Source organism: Pleurodeles waltl, chromosome 1_1 (assembly GCF_031143425.1).
Source record: "Pleurodeles waltl isolate 20211129_DDA chromosome 1_1, aPleWal1.hap1.20221129, whole genome shotgun sequence".
NCBI lineage: Eukaryota > Metazoa > Chordata > Amphibia > Caudata > Salamandridae > Pleurodeles > Pleurodeles waltl.
Genome location: NC_090436.1, coordinates 189817340 through 189832292, shown reverse-complemented (window position 1 = coordinate 189832292; position 14953 = coordinate 189817340). Strand labels below are relative to the sequence as shown.

General features: G+C 42.3%; 1 protein-coding gene across 1 annotated transcript in view; it reads right to left on the bottom strand.

Annotated features, from left to right (window-relative positions):
* Positions 1–14526, bottom strand: part of LOC138282666 (activated RNA polymerase II transcriptional coactivator p15) — an 80020-nt gene extending 65494 nt beyond the window's left edge. The window contains exon 1 of the mRNA XM_069220478.1: positions 14363–14526. The gene's annotated coding sequence lies outside the window, so the exon portion shown is untranslated. The remainder of the gene's footprint in view (positions 1–14362) is intronic.
* Between the last annotated feature and the right edge of the window lie 427 nt (positions 14527–14953).

Here is a 14953-nt window from a genome sequence, read left to right as displayed (position 1 = left end):
GAGAAGTTTGATACCAAACTTCCCAGTATTCACTGTAGCCATTATGGAGCAGTGGAGTTCGTTTTTGACAGACTCCCAGACCATATACTATTATGGCTACCATGCACTTACAGTGTCTAAGGTTTTGCTTAGACACTGCAGGGGCATAGTGCTCATGCACCTATGCCCTCACCTGTGGTATAGTGCACCCTGCCTTAGGGCTGTAAGGCCTGCTAGAGGGGTGACTTACCTATGCCACAGGCAGTGTGAGGTTGGCATGGCACCCTGAGGGGAGTGCCATGTCGACTTAGTCATTTTCTCCCCACCAGCACACACAAGCTAGCAAGCAGTGTCTGTGCTGAGTGAGGGGTCCCTAGGGTGGCATAACACATGCTGCAGCCCTTAGAGACCTTCCCTGGCATCAGGGCCCTTGGTACCAGAGGTACCAGTTACAAGGGACTTACCTGGATGCCAGGGTTGTGCCAATTGTGGAGGCAATGGTACATTTTAGGTGAAAGAACACTGGTGCTGGGGCCTGGTTAGCAGGGTCCCAGCACACTTCTCAGTCAAGTCAGTATCAGGCAAAAAGTGGGGGGTAATTGCAACAGGGAGCCATTTCCTTACACCAACCTATTTTGTGACCAGAAGCTGGTGGTTGATGGTGACTTATGGTGCACTCAGGCATAGAGGTCTTATTACCTGCACTAATAAACAAGAGACAAATTTCATGTGTATAAAATTGTCTGAAAGTGCTAACCTTGTTGTCGGGACCCAAGAGGAATGATTAATTCTTCTGCACACCTCCATACCCACACTGAACTATACAAAATAACAATTTGCGGTTTAGCTGTAGAAAATGGAATAGCACCAAAAACAGAGGGCCTGGATGGCCCCACTCTGACTTGCACTTTATAGGGCACTGATGTCTACAGGTTGTAGTGAACATCTAAAGGCAAGATGAATACCTTTAGTACCACTGTATTGAACCATTTATCACTCCCTGTAGAAATTATATACCTTCAGAAATCCTCTAGGCCTCAGATATCTGTTTAGTGAAACTCGGACATTGGTGAAACGTACCTATATAATGTACTATTCAAGCCTTGATATGCTCCCACACGCTTCTCTTGATGAGGTAAACTACCTTTGGTTTTACAGGGAACACACTCTAGTGCCAATATGCATTCAAGATTTTTTCTTTGCAAAACTAATACAACGTTCATCAGAATTATGAAGCTTAAACTGGTACCACTTATTGCTTCCCTTAACACCAGCTACTACTTTAAAAGCAATATGCACATAGTGAATATATAAGTAGTATCAAAGTGAAGAGGGTCCTTTCCGTTTTCTTATGTTAGTCGGATCCAACTAAAGAGCAACAAAAATGTAGTTCTACATTTCTTCAAGGTAACCCGGAATCAGTACCTTAGACTATAACAACTCATGACTTAAAACCGGTTGAATACTTTACCGCGTTCAGTCTAGTTTCCAACACGTTTTTCAGGAAAATAAACAATCGCCCAAGTTTCACAAGTTTGGGTATCAGGATTCTGGCTGTAGCAAAAGTGTATCTTGCTTGCCTAGCAAGGATGGTATGAATCATGAGGAACATTAAGCCCTATAGTTTCAAATGGTTGCTGCCAGTTCCCAATAGTGCGAGTTCAGGGGAATAATTGGAAATGTAGTTTGTATCCTGCGCTGATGGGTAGCATATCCTCCAGGGACACAAAGACTTTCACCACAGATGTTTTGGTACCAATGCCAAACATTCCCTTTACTGGAACAAACTTAGCACGTGTTTGGAATATTGTGCCCATACACCTGCTAAGCACTGGAACGTGAAGTAATACCAGGATGTCTTAATCGAGTTCAGGGAGGAAGCAGCCGTCACCAAGCCTAGCAGAAGCTGTGAAGTAAAAAGAAACAGAAAGTGAAGAAGACATGCCCAAGACATGGGAGCAAGAAGACGGAAATGCTTAGCAGAAAGACCAAAAGGATAAAACAGAAGTGCGGGGAAATGGGTATTCATATGCAAACTGCTGTCAGCCAGGAGCCTTTTCAAGATGCACAATTTTAAGACAAAGCATTATTTTCGGAATTTCCCTCTTGTACTTTACTTCTGCTCTACTCTGGAAGAAAGGACTTCTCGGAGGCAAGACGCTGCTGTCAAGAAATGGCTGCATATTTTGTCTGGCATCGTCACACACGTTAGATATGTGAATGTGGTTCTTCTTTCCACACGTTCACGGCGGCAGCAGGTATCAAAATATTTGCCATGTTCACCTGACCACTGCTGATGAGACGAGAACAGTGACACGACCACTGAACCCAGGGGAAGGTCGGTCTTTTACATACTGTTAAGATAAGTCTCCTGCAAGGTGACAAATGTGCACCCTACCCTGAATACAATATCATCTGCCACCAATTTTTGTTCATGGGTGAACACGGGTCATTTGTGAGTGCCATCAACTAGTCCCGTGTCAGACTGCCGTCTTGTTAGACCAGGAGGGGCACACAAAGCATTACTCTCATAATGATAATGGGCTGTCCCTACCAAAGATTATGGAAGACGAGTGTGGTGGTGGCAGAACTCTATTTTTATAACTGATCAGTAGAGTTAACAGGTCTTTTCACCTGTGTCACTGGAGTGGGGCCTACTAGCCCATGCATGTAAAGTTCTGCTACTGTTAACTTACTCATCATTGGCCTACATCATGTTAGTATGTCGTACTGTGCAACACATGTTTAGGTGTTGCAATGTATGTGTGCTGCAGTACTTTGAGGCGTGTGGGTTTCATATTGGAGACCCAAGGCCTTGGGAAAGCATACTCTGGTGGTCGAGCCATCCTCGACAGGTATGTAGACTGCCTGCATTCCTAAGAGCTAGGTGGAAGACACACAATGGAGGAAGAGGGAGGCAGGCTCTCCTGTCCACTTCTAAAGGGCTTTTTGATGCTGGATATGTCACTGATCAGAGGGGCCTTGGCACACTGTCAGAGATGATGGAGCTGATAAGAAAAACACTGGAGGACAGGGAATTATAAAGAGCAGGGCAGGGGCCTTTGTAACCTTTTGTTATGAATACATCTGTGAATCTGATATACAGGTGTGATCCTCTACTAAATCCCATGGCCTGTGATGTGGGGCTATAATGAATGTGAGTTGCTCCTGCTGTGACAGTCTGCTTCCTGAACGACAGGGCAGAGTAGTGGGCACTTCAGAGGAAGTATGAATTTCAGAGACTGAGACACTAAATCACATTTATGTCTAGAAATGGGCTATAAAAAGGGGAGCTTGAGTCTCCCAAATTGTCAGACTAACTGTACATCAACGTGGAGAAGCTCAGCACACCTTCTGGCAGTTGTGGCTAGGACTGGAGACCAAGGTCTGCTAGTCTCCCTGCTGGGTGATGTCCCCTCACTCTGGAGAATCAAAATGTCTTGCCATGGAGCACAAGCATATGCCTGCCTTCTGAGACCAGAGGACCCTGTGAGGAGGAGGGTAGTGCCAGAGGAAGCAAGGTCTAGTGGGAATCCTGTAGTGTGGATGACTTCAGCGAAGCATGAGATTCGTGGTCCCATCGAATCACCCACACTGTTGGGTAAATCTGTAGGTGTGTTGTTCAAGTCAGTGATTCCATAAGCCAGGTGGGGCCACCATGAAGATTAAAGACTGCTGTGATCACAGAGGCCCCTCACCATGTGCAGTTTGTGAACTGAAAGTTGTTGGCCTGTGTGCCGCTGTTCACAACCCAGATAAACCAGGGGGGGGGGGGGGGGGGGGGGGAAGAGGTGAGGTGGTGGGGGATGAAGAAGGGGGCATGGAGAAAAGACTGCCATGCTTAAGTCAATCACAGTGGATTGTGACCCAGGTACCCAGAACATCTACTTTGCCATCGGAAGCAAGAAGGTGCCCAAGATTTCAGACACAACCAAGAGCGCTTACCGTACAACTGGAGGAGTGCTGTGGCCATCCAGCCGCCTTGCATGCAGCGATGACCGAAGAATCCAAACCTAATGACACCAATCTCTACACAGTAGAGTGCCATAGGCAAGGTGTGGGTAGAGACACACACTGCAAATCACTGCTGTTGACCAACCAGGGAATGCAAAACGTAAAAGGGGTGATTTATCAATACCTCAACAGACATAATCCAGATGTGGACCTACTTCAAGAGAGAGTTATCCAAGTGAATCCAACTGTTGATCAAGAGAATGAGGAGGGTTACAAGGTCTTAGTCCTTTTAGGCTTTACATAAGAACTGAGAGGGACAGCATATTTTGGTGACAATACGCATTACATTGAAGTGGACACGGTTAGGTACCCAGGGCTGCCATGTAGCTCTCACCGGGATCTGGAATGGGATAACTTTTAGTCTTTGTTCACTATATTGGAAACTGCAGTGTACAACCCTACTCACCACTGGCTCACTACTACTGTGGATCCCGGACTATGCCCCAATACTGTGACAGTAACCTAGCACCACAATGGACGGTACTAGAGATAGCTATCAGCCCCTTAGCTTCAATTAAATAATGTAGTATGACATCCCCCTATCACAGCACACCGAGACAAGTCATTCTATTCTGGGGCTCATAATAATTTTCTCGATTTGACTACTTGATCACATACTAGAGAGACACATGGGTAGATTCCAGGAGGTGAGATTCCATGCCAAGCGAATCTCAAACCACTTGTCATTATGGATGGAATTCCTGGGATGCGAGGTAAAGACATATGATGGTTGGACATAGAGGAGTAGTTTCTAAGAGACAAAACATTAATGAGAGAACTAAATAAAGCCATAGACCATTACTTTAAGGGGGAAAAAAATAAAAATAAAAAGCACATGGTGAGGAAATAGCAATGATATGGGAAACATACAAGACTGTTATTAGGAGCCAAGCTATATCACTGATACAGGGGTGTGGAATTCTTATAGCCCAACGCCCAGGACATATTGTTTGGGGTCAAGGACAACAAGTTTTCATGTTTTTCTCCATGGGACAAGTAGGCCCAAACCTCTGCAGCACAAACCCTTTGGCTGCCAGTTCACAGGGAATGGAACTGCCTGCAGTTGAAGTAATATTTGTGTCCATATGGCAGTGGTTCCCAAAGTTTTTTGACCCGCGGCTCCCCTGACCTATTGGCCACTGGCCATGGCTCCCCATTATGTTACTTTTTTTTGGTGGGCGGGGGGATGTAAGCCCGGCCTCTGGAGTAGTTCCTTTTTTCACTCTAAAACTTTATTGGGATGGAGCCGATGAAGGTACCATATTCATACATATAACAAAATTAAAATGTAACAATTGTTTAATTAAAAAAAAAAAAAACTTTAATTTGTAAAGCAGAAACAATACTCTTCAACACTTGGGTGTACATTTGGATTTTTTTTAAACAATAGACCCAAACTGGGCTAACCTCACAGAGGAATTTTCTCAGTTGAGAAACGCGGATTGTTACCCATGCGCAGGAATGTGTTTGCTCAATAAAAAACAAAATATATGTAAGCAGTTTCCCCCTCAACCGGCAGGTTGCCCACATGCTGAGCATTGGAATAACCAAGTTCATTAGGTAATAAATAACCATGCTATGTATATCATACAGAAATAAATGAAGTAGTTTAACATGAAATATTCAATCCCTCTCCAGTAGGTGGCGTCTGAGCCTGTGAAATGCTGTCTATGGAACTAGCATAGTCCTCGATGAAAATGCCAAATTAGGGCGTTGGTATCTGTTTGTATATTTGAATTATGTGACTTTTGTGCAATTTAACGAACTCCAGTAACAAAGGAATGAACAAAAAAACGATTCTTATATAAATTTACAGTTTTAAAATTTGATTTCCTATTAGGTCATAAGATTAATTGGCACCATCAGCACATAATTGTATCATAAAGTGCATCTTTTCACGGCACCCCTGGCTGGCTTTAATGGCGCACCTGGAAGCCGCGGCGCACAGTTTGGGAACCTCTGCCATATGGTAATACAGTTCTTACTTGTATTTATGGGTCACCAATGCAAAGCCTTTATTCTTTGGGTGAGCACTCTAAACATTGTAAGGTTTACTAAATTACTGTGAAATTTTAGGCACTATTGCTTTGAAGCAAAATTTAGCCAAATGTGCTGATGCCTGCTAGTATTTCCAAAAATATTCATAATGGAAAGTATCAGTGTAATAATTTTCTGCAAGATTATGGGAAAGATGAAAATAAACTAGCACTGGTAAAGCCAACTGATCCAACATTAGTAATCAGTCTCTTGGTTTTGTCACCGCTTGTCTTGTTTTTACCTGGCTCTTGTAACACTTTATTGCTGTGGGAGCTTCCAGGCCCTCACCATTGTAACAAACATTGACAAAAATAAAAAGTTTTTGGGTCTCAAAAAAGCACACTTGTCACAGTAGTTCCTGGCACTGAACAAAAATACTCTGTGTGCTAATGTGCTCCTTGTAAAAGAGCAGAATGCAGTCACTTTCACTAAAGCAAGCCGACAGATGGCTAGAGAAAGACAGAATTTTAATAAAAACAAAATGCCTTGAACACCAGACCTAATTGGGGCCCAATTCTTACAGAAAGTCACAAAAGGGCACCCATGGTATATATCTTTGCATTACTGGCTTTTGTGGATTCATAAGAACTTACAGAAAAAGACCAGGAAATCATACTCCTAGAAAATATTTGAGAGCTTTATTTTAGCACAAGAAAATATGCATGTGCAGATTTTCTCTTGCGAAAATCTATTGAGCATTTACAAGTTCACTTTTCCTCCAACCACTGTGTTCCCAACCTTGGAAGAACTTCTGCTTCTGCCCTTGTCAGGAGTGAATTATCAGCCTTTCCCAGTATGGGACAAGATTAGGGAAGAGCTTGTGAAAATCCCTAAAACATGCAAGTTAGGTCTGCAAGCAACAAAAGGCATTCCAATCCTGGAACTATTGGTTATTGATTCCTTAAGCCCCAGTATGCAGATCTGTGGAAAGGTGGAAAAATTAGGAAATATCTACAGGAAGGCTTGAAATTGCTAGTATTCAAACACTACCATAGTATTAGCATTGGCATAATCAGATAGGCTCAGAGCTCTTATATAATTCGGCTGCTGCCATAGTTTGTTGCCACACTACATGGCACCAAAGGGACTAGTAGATTTTTTAGTAGATCTAAGACACAACCTGTCCCATGGACAAGTAGATATCTTATTAAATTCCACATTCCTGCTGATAGTTGGGTAGAAGAAAAAAGAAGGAAGAAGAGGAGATTGAAGCGGACAAGCCTAGAATTGAATGCCACTACTTAACAAGTGAAGAGACTCCAGGCTAAATATTACGCATTGAGCAACAGGACTATCGGGCCAGACAAAGAAACGGCTGTCTGAGCCTTTGCCATTTGTCCGCTCATCCTATTTAGAGTGGTCGAACAAACACCAAGTTTTCTCTGCCCATTGCCACCAGGTAAACTGCTAAAACTGTAAAATGATCTCCATGACATAGGAAAAAACTCTCATGGGGAGGGGCTCATTGTTTCCTCCCCCTCATTGTTTCCTCCCCCCTCCAACCCCTCAAAAAACAAACACTGAAAGTTTGCTATACAGCTCCAGCATGCTGGCTGATGAAGCAGTCTGCATAAACAGGAACCACTGTGCCAGCGGACATCTCTAAATTTAGCTGACGGGTACTCCCTTGGGGAGACAGGATACTTTTACTTTACTCCGTCACCCTGTCAGAGTAAATCCCATCCTCGAAACTCTAAATCAAACCCAAAGCTGGGAAATTACTAGCATGGCTAGGAAAGAGATACTAAAAACTGGCTAACCAAGTTGATGAACTCAAAAGGAACTAGGATTCAAGACACTGAGCTAATTTGAGGACAGCAGTCAGGAAAGGCATCAGGAGCCCGTGTGGAGTGGCAAAGCCAATAGGTCCCAAAGGTAAGTCCTATTGGCTGTGCCAATGCTTGATACACATGTTAAAGGAATGATTTCACCTCATTAGTATCATTTTGACACCCCAAAAAAAAAAAAAAGAGCATTCAGCACCTGAAAGGTGACCAGTCAACCTTTGCAAAGGCCATTTCATGGTGCAGAAACGTGTATCAGCATTTTAAAGTAACCTTTGATCCAACTGAGTTTTAAACTAAGAGGCGCTGTTTGGTCACATCTGAAAACCATGCAGCAGATAATTATTTGAGGCAAGTGTAGCAAATCAATAATTCATAAAATACTGCGGCAATGCATTATTTGAGTGGCCCTTCATATATGTATTTATAAACAGATGCAAATTACATATTGACACTGCCTTCGTTTGACTATGTGCTTTCTTGGAGTATGCTGTGTTACAATAGTTACATTCTTACAGTCTCGAGACTCATGCCTCAGAATTAAAAATCACCTGTAGTTATTTCTGACAGTTTCCACAGCTACTGGTGCTTTCTAAAACTCGAAATACAAGTTCTGACTAACGATTTTTAAATATGGTACTTTTATAATGAAAGTATTTGAGGAAGGCATTTGATTATCTCTCTCAAATCCACTGTTTTAGTGTTATTGTCTCAGTTAATCAGGTCTTTTCTTTGAAGGTTTACTTGCATAGGTCACATCATCAGCTGTCTTTTTATTGTAACCTTTCCACGTGGAACTGTGAGAGGGTGCAAGTAAGTGAGCACACTCACCCTTACATTTACAAAGCATCACCAATTAACATACTGCGAGGAAAGCAGTCACCGCTAAATCAACTGGGAATCACCCACAGAAGCCATAAGGCTAAAGTGGAAATATATTTCGTTCTTCAGTGACTTCCACCTGCTGAGTCAGTTCTTTCTTGGAGATATCAGAAACACACACCAAATCTTTATCTCTGTAAACAAATATGTGTTTGGAAATAGGTGCATAAAAAGCATTTCAACAGTTCCTAATCCTAGCAACACTTCACAAGAATTTTATGAAACAAATAAACTACTTAAAGATCCAATCAATGTCAAGATAAATGGTCATTCTAGCAGTACCCAAATATGTGTGAAGCAAACTTTAATGACGTCATTAAAATGAGTCTTAAATTAGTTACTCTGGTAGGTGGCAAAAAACACCCTCTACCACCAGGTCACACAAGAGCACTTGGCAACAAGTAAAGTTGTCTATGGTAGGTGGCAAAAAAAAAAACTCTACTAACAGGCCACACAAGAGCACTTGGCAATAGGCAAAGTTGTCTACTCTGAGACTAGGTCCACGATGAAGGGCCAAATCAAAATGTCCTAAGATTTTCAAAATGGATTTGGCATTCATATGGGAAGTGACTTGACTAAACTCTGTGGCCTGACTCCATTTTGTCCATTATTGGAGCTTTGTTTTGTTCTAGGCCTACTTGAAATATGGTGACCTTCTGCTTCTTAGGTTTACAACATGGTGGTCTTTACCTTCCTAGGGAAAAACAAAGCATATCCATTTGACCCGTAAATGTACCACATCCTTTTGACCCCAATGTATAAAAGATGCCACATTATCACCGTAGTGACATACAGAAGATGTTATAACCTGACGGTAGTGTCATGCAAAAGAAGTCATATCCTCACAGTGATAAAAAAAAAATCCTTGTGCAACAGTAGTCTGAGACCGGTGCCATTTCCAGGGTCAAGAAAAAAGTTATAACCCAATGTGTAGTCTGTACTGACGTACTTCTACCTTATTAGTACAACTATGTGATGTATATGATTATGTCAACTCATAACCAAAAGAATGAGAGCAGGCATGTTGCCACCTCTTGATCCTATACGCCGCCTGTCTCTGAGTTACAGGACTTTTTTACATCTTAAAAAAAAGGCCCCTCACCCACCAACCTGGTTGGTGGCATGCTTCATCATAGGGGTCCCACCCCAGGTGCCTAGCACCTCCAGGGTGTACTTCAATGCCCGATTACAGTGGACCGGGTTAGTTGTTGATATTTTGTGCCCATAAGAAGTGATTAGTGCATAAACAGAAAAAAAATGTGATTTAAAATTGTCTACATGGCACTCACTTATTAGTGTACCTTTACTAACCGTGCCCCTTGACAATATTAACAAGCATTTGCAATGCAACGGGTCTCGCATTTCTCGGAGTTAGAGCTATTAGCAGTTGTAAACTCCCAAACTGACTTTTCTTGCCTCGTTAAATGGAAAAACCGAAAAAATGAGCGCGATCGCGCTGCGAAAAATGAGAAAAAAAGCAGTCCACAAACCAGATGGAAAACAGCAAGCCTCGTATGTTTTCAGTACTTGGTCGCTGCGCTCGAGAAGGGCTAACGACCAGAAAAGGCATGACCTATGCATGCCTTCCACTAATGAAAGCAAGCAGATTTTAAAAAGGCAAGCCCACAAACCAATGAAAGACACTGACGTGACATGGACGGGGCTCCGAGCCCTTTTCGAACTACTACAGCGTCTCGCAAGCGATACGCAGGCTCGACCCTAAAAACAGTGCATGACGTATAAGGATATCTAATGTACTCCTACATCTAATTTAAGGTCAACATGTTTCAGCCAGACTTGTGTGTGCCCCAACAGGGGCAATGTGGCTTTCTTCAGGACCTATTCCTTTATGGCACCAGCTCCCTAAGACAGGCGCATCTACCCTTTGCCCTTAGCGCACTTTTTTTCCCCAGAAATGGCACAACTCCATTTGAGTACTAATGCTCAATTCAAACATCGCTTCAAGGTGTTCCCAAGGGGGCCAGCCCTGTAGTCACACATTCATAAAGGGTTGTCACCCATCTCTCCATCTACATCGGTCCCCCAGTCCTCCGAACGGTTCATATGATTATGTCAACACAGTCCTCACAGAAAATGAGAGGGGTTAATTTATTGTTATAACCACCAGTAAATCTGGAGAGGTTTTCAACCCAGATTAATAGTACAGATGCTGTCCAAGAGTCTTTCAACATAACCTGGCAGAAAAACGTGCTGCTGCCGTCTCCAGTCCTGTGGAGAGAGAGATATATAGATAGATAGATAGATAGATAGATATAGAAAGAGAGAGAATCTCTTTTCTATAAACAGACATGCAATATGTTTTTTCGCAAGAAACTCCAGATGCAAGTTAATCTACTCCAAACCCTCACAGTGCAGCTCGTAGGTGTAGGTCGATACGTGTCTTGATATGATAGAAATGTTCACATTATTTTCATGTTTTTCAACACGCCTCAGTACTGTACTAATCATATTCAGTGTGATTACTTTTCATGTGATAAAACAACAATTAAAAATGTTGAAATAAAATCTTTTTAACCATAAAGGGTCTCTTGTTTAATGCAGAACTTGTGTGTAATATTCTAAAGACTGAAATTAGGTTCAAATTACCACTGCGTCCCTGAAACACTTCCATGACTGTTAATAATGTAGAAATAAATGACATCACATCAACAAGAGAGTCGAGTAAGGTTGGACGGTGCTACAACAACCGACTTCCATGTTCAAGCGTTGGTGCACTCAAGTTCAGGCATCCATGGGCAGGAAAGTCAAATGTCGGAAAACTAACCTCGGACTTCGTTTATGCAACACAAGATCCTAAACCAGAGCGTTAAGAAAATAGTCAGATATGTTGTTGATCTTATTTCGTCAACAAACATACCATAAAAGAATATAACAAATGTCATTTAAGACACCATTTTGGAGACGAAACCTCCCCATCTAAGCAGAATATATATATATATATATATATATATATATATATATATATATATATATATATATATATATATATATATATATATGTGTGTGTGTGCGCGCACGAACTAGGCTAAAGACAAGCTTTCCATACAAATGAATTCTCATTGTTAGAGCTGATCAAGCCCCGCCCACCACGGTACATAAAGTTTTTCATAAATAGTTTCTAAAACAAAGCCAGAGTCACATACACCGCTACATAATAAAAACAAGAATATTCAATGCAACAGGTCTTGCATTTGCTCGAGTTAGAGCTATTAGTGTTGTATACTCCTAACCTCGTGCTGAAATTGAAAACGGAAAAACCGAGTGCGATCGTGCTGAGTGGGAAAAAAAAACAGATAAAGTAGTCCGGAAACCTTGCTGAAAACATCGAGCCTTGTATGTTTTTAGTAGTTTACCGGTGCTGTGTAGGTGGGCTAAATACCGGAAAAGGCATGACGTATGCATGCCTTTCACAAATGAAAGCAGGCGGATTTTAAAAGGCAAGCCCACGAACAAATGAAAGTGACTGAAGTGACATGGGCGTGGTTGGAAGGCCAAAGAGAGATTAGTATTGGGGATGTAGCGCTTTGCACTCACCCCTAAAAACAACTTTTTTTTTTTATATATATGTTAGCGGCAACTTTTTTTTTATATATATATGTTAGCGTTTAGAATCAATGTGATCATATTCTTACGATAAGTCGGTCTGTACATATACTAACTGTGTCATTCATTTGAATATTAGCTTTCGTACATTTTATACCAGTTGAAACAAGAGAACGAAAGTAAATGTTTAAATGCAGTCACCAGACAGAATCACAAATAGACTATATTACTTGCTTTGTGATTTCCATAAAAATTGTTTAACAATTTACTTTAAACCTTGTATTGCTTATGTCACTTTGCGCAATTTCTATAATACGGAATTGACAAATTGCTTGTATAAATCTAAAAGAGTGATAAATAAGGCAACATGGTAAGAGACTAACCCGTGCAACAGGTACCAGGTTTAGAGTTAATTAAGAGGTCAACTGGCTCTCGGCGTTGCCAGTGTGTCAGTCTATATGTACCATTTAAGACAAAAACAATCAATTTTTTGTTGTATTACAAGCAAGAAGGAGCAAGGTTACATGGAATACAAGAAAGGCACGGGTGTCGGGAGAAAGGTTACATGGAATACAAGAAAGGCACGGGTGTCGTCAGTCGAGCGCTGATCTGGAAACTGATACAGAGATGCTTTCCTGTATTTGTATTAAAGGTCATGTCCCAGTGATCCCGGGTAAACACCAAAGTACTTTAAGGAGGATGCAAATGCGTTTTGCGAAAGCAATTCTGAAAGGCCAGACGTAATTTGTTTAACGAGTAAGTACTTTCCGCAAAAGGCGAGCACATTTTTACTAAAATGTTATCTGTGATAAAGGATTCTTAACAAAATCTTTGAACAACCCTAGAAGAAGATCACGCAAGTGAGCAATGCCTGTGTTCACGAGTAGAACATTAAACGTGTTATAGGATTTAATCAGTAGCGATGATTCTCCAAGATACTTTCACCACTGATGTTTGATAAAGATGAGGTGAGAAAAAAGAAAATGTTAAAAGGGGTGTTTTTTTTTTTTTTATCTCCCATTGCATATTTTACTCTTTTAAATTGAAATTGTAAGAGTCCGATACAAAGACTGTGTGTGGTGTACACTACAAGCAAAGTACCCCACCTGTTCAATTAATGCAAAGAAAATCATAATGTGCACAGAGAAGTCATTTCATCAGTAAAGGTTCTACTCCCGCGATTGTGCACTTCCGGACACCATCTTCCCACATTTAGTCCTTCGAGTAATGTGGGTATCCGCATTTCCTACAGCAGCTGCGGTTGGTCTGCTGTTTTCTGGTAAAATTAGAGCTCTGCACCAGAGATTCCTTGAAATATACTATAAAAAAAGACCAAAGGGATACGATTGAGAAAATATTCAGATCTAGTGGTAAAAAATGTTTTTTCCAACAAGATATATACAAACCAGTATTATTCTTTGTCTTCAAGTGCAGAGACTAGAGGCTGCAACGCTCCTCACTCCCTAATAAGGAGCCGTAGCTAAAATTCTAATTTAAATTTACCTATAAAACACGAATCTAAACCATATCAGGGATTTTAGGGAGTCTAGCTTTCCAGTGGCGTCCTTTTTACAGTGCATTTCCGTATATTTTAATTATTTCTTCGTTCTGGTACTGCTACACAGCTCTGCCTTTCAGTTTAATAATCTTGGGGGGGGGGGGGGGGGGGGACCATTGTGTCTGGGAGGCAGGCTACCCCACAAACGAGGTGCAGAGGAAAAACGAAACGGATTATAAGAGCAGTAACGTGGTGTCAAGGCTAAACATCTGGTTCTCTTTCCAACAGAGAATATGGAGGCGCTTAATAAAGCCGCTGATGACAGCAGGCTAGGTAAGGCAGAGGCTGCTCTGAACGCGCCCGTTGACGACCAGCTCTCCTCCCTTGCAACATTTTACATGGCTATTACTTTACAACATGGCGCCTGCCCGAGAGCCGCAGTCTGGCCTCAGACCCAACCCTACGGGCACTAACAGTAATGGTGGTGGCGTGAGTCTTATGTCGAGGGCAGAAGTCGCCGGAGAATAAAGGCACGGCAGCAACCTGACAGTCTCAGCCCTCCCCTCCTCATTCAGAGTCGCAGTGTCTACCGCGCAGGTCTCACCTCCTTCCTGCACTGTAGAGATAGCTTGCTGCGGTCCCGGCCCCTGATATCCGTAATCCCAACTCCCGGCTCGGTTTTGCTTGCTTTTACTCCTTTCTTGTACTCGCCTGCAGAGTTGAAATTTTAACCGGAAGTAACTTCTTCCGAAACGGAAGAACGGGCCACCTGGCGTCACCGACTCAGTGCCTATAGTAACGCAGTGCGTCAGGCCCCAATGAGCGCAAACATGTTGTGGTTGGCGATGGAGCCGAGGGTTCCGGACACCAGTGCCTTCAGGGAGAGACAAAAGACCATCTTGTGATTGGCAGAAGAGCTGTACGCTGCTGACTATACTGAAGAATGGCAGGTGGCCATGACCAACTCATGACTTGGCTGGTTCGTCGTTCGCTGCGATGAGCCGCTGGAGAAACCATCCTCTTTCAGACTATTTGGTATAGTCTCAGTTGTGTACTCCAGGACGGGACTGGACATTTTTTAGGTCGAAGACTACTGGTTTGCTAACGGCATCTTGGGGACATTCGGAAATCTTCCCTGGGGATTCATTCCTCGCAGTGCTTAACATTGGCTTTGTGGTTTGCAAGTCACATTTGC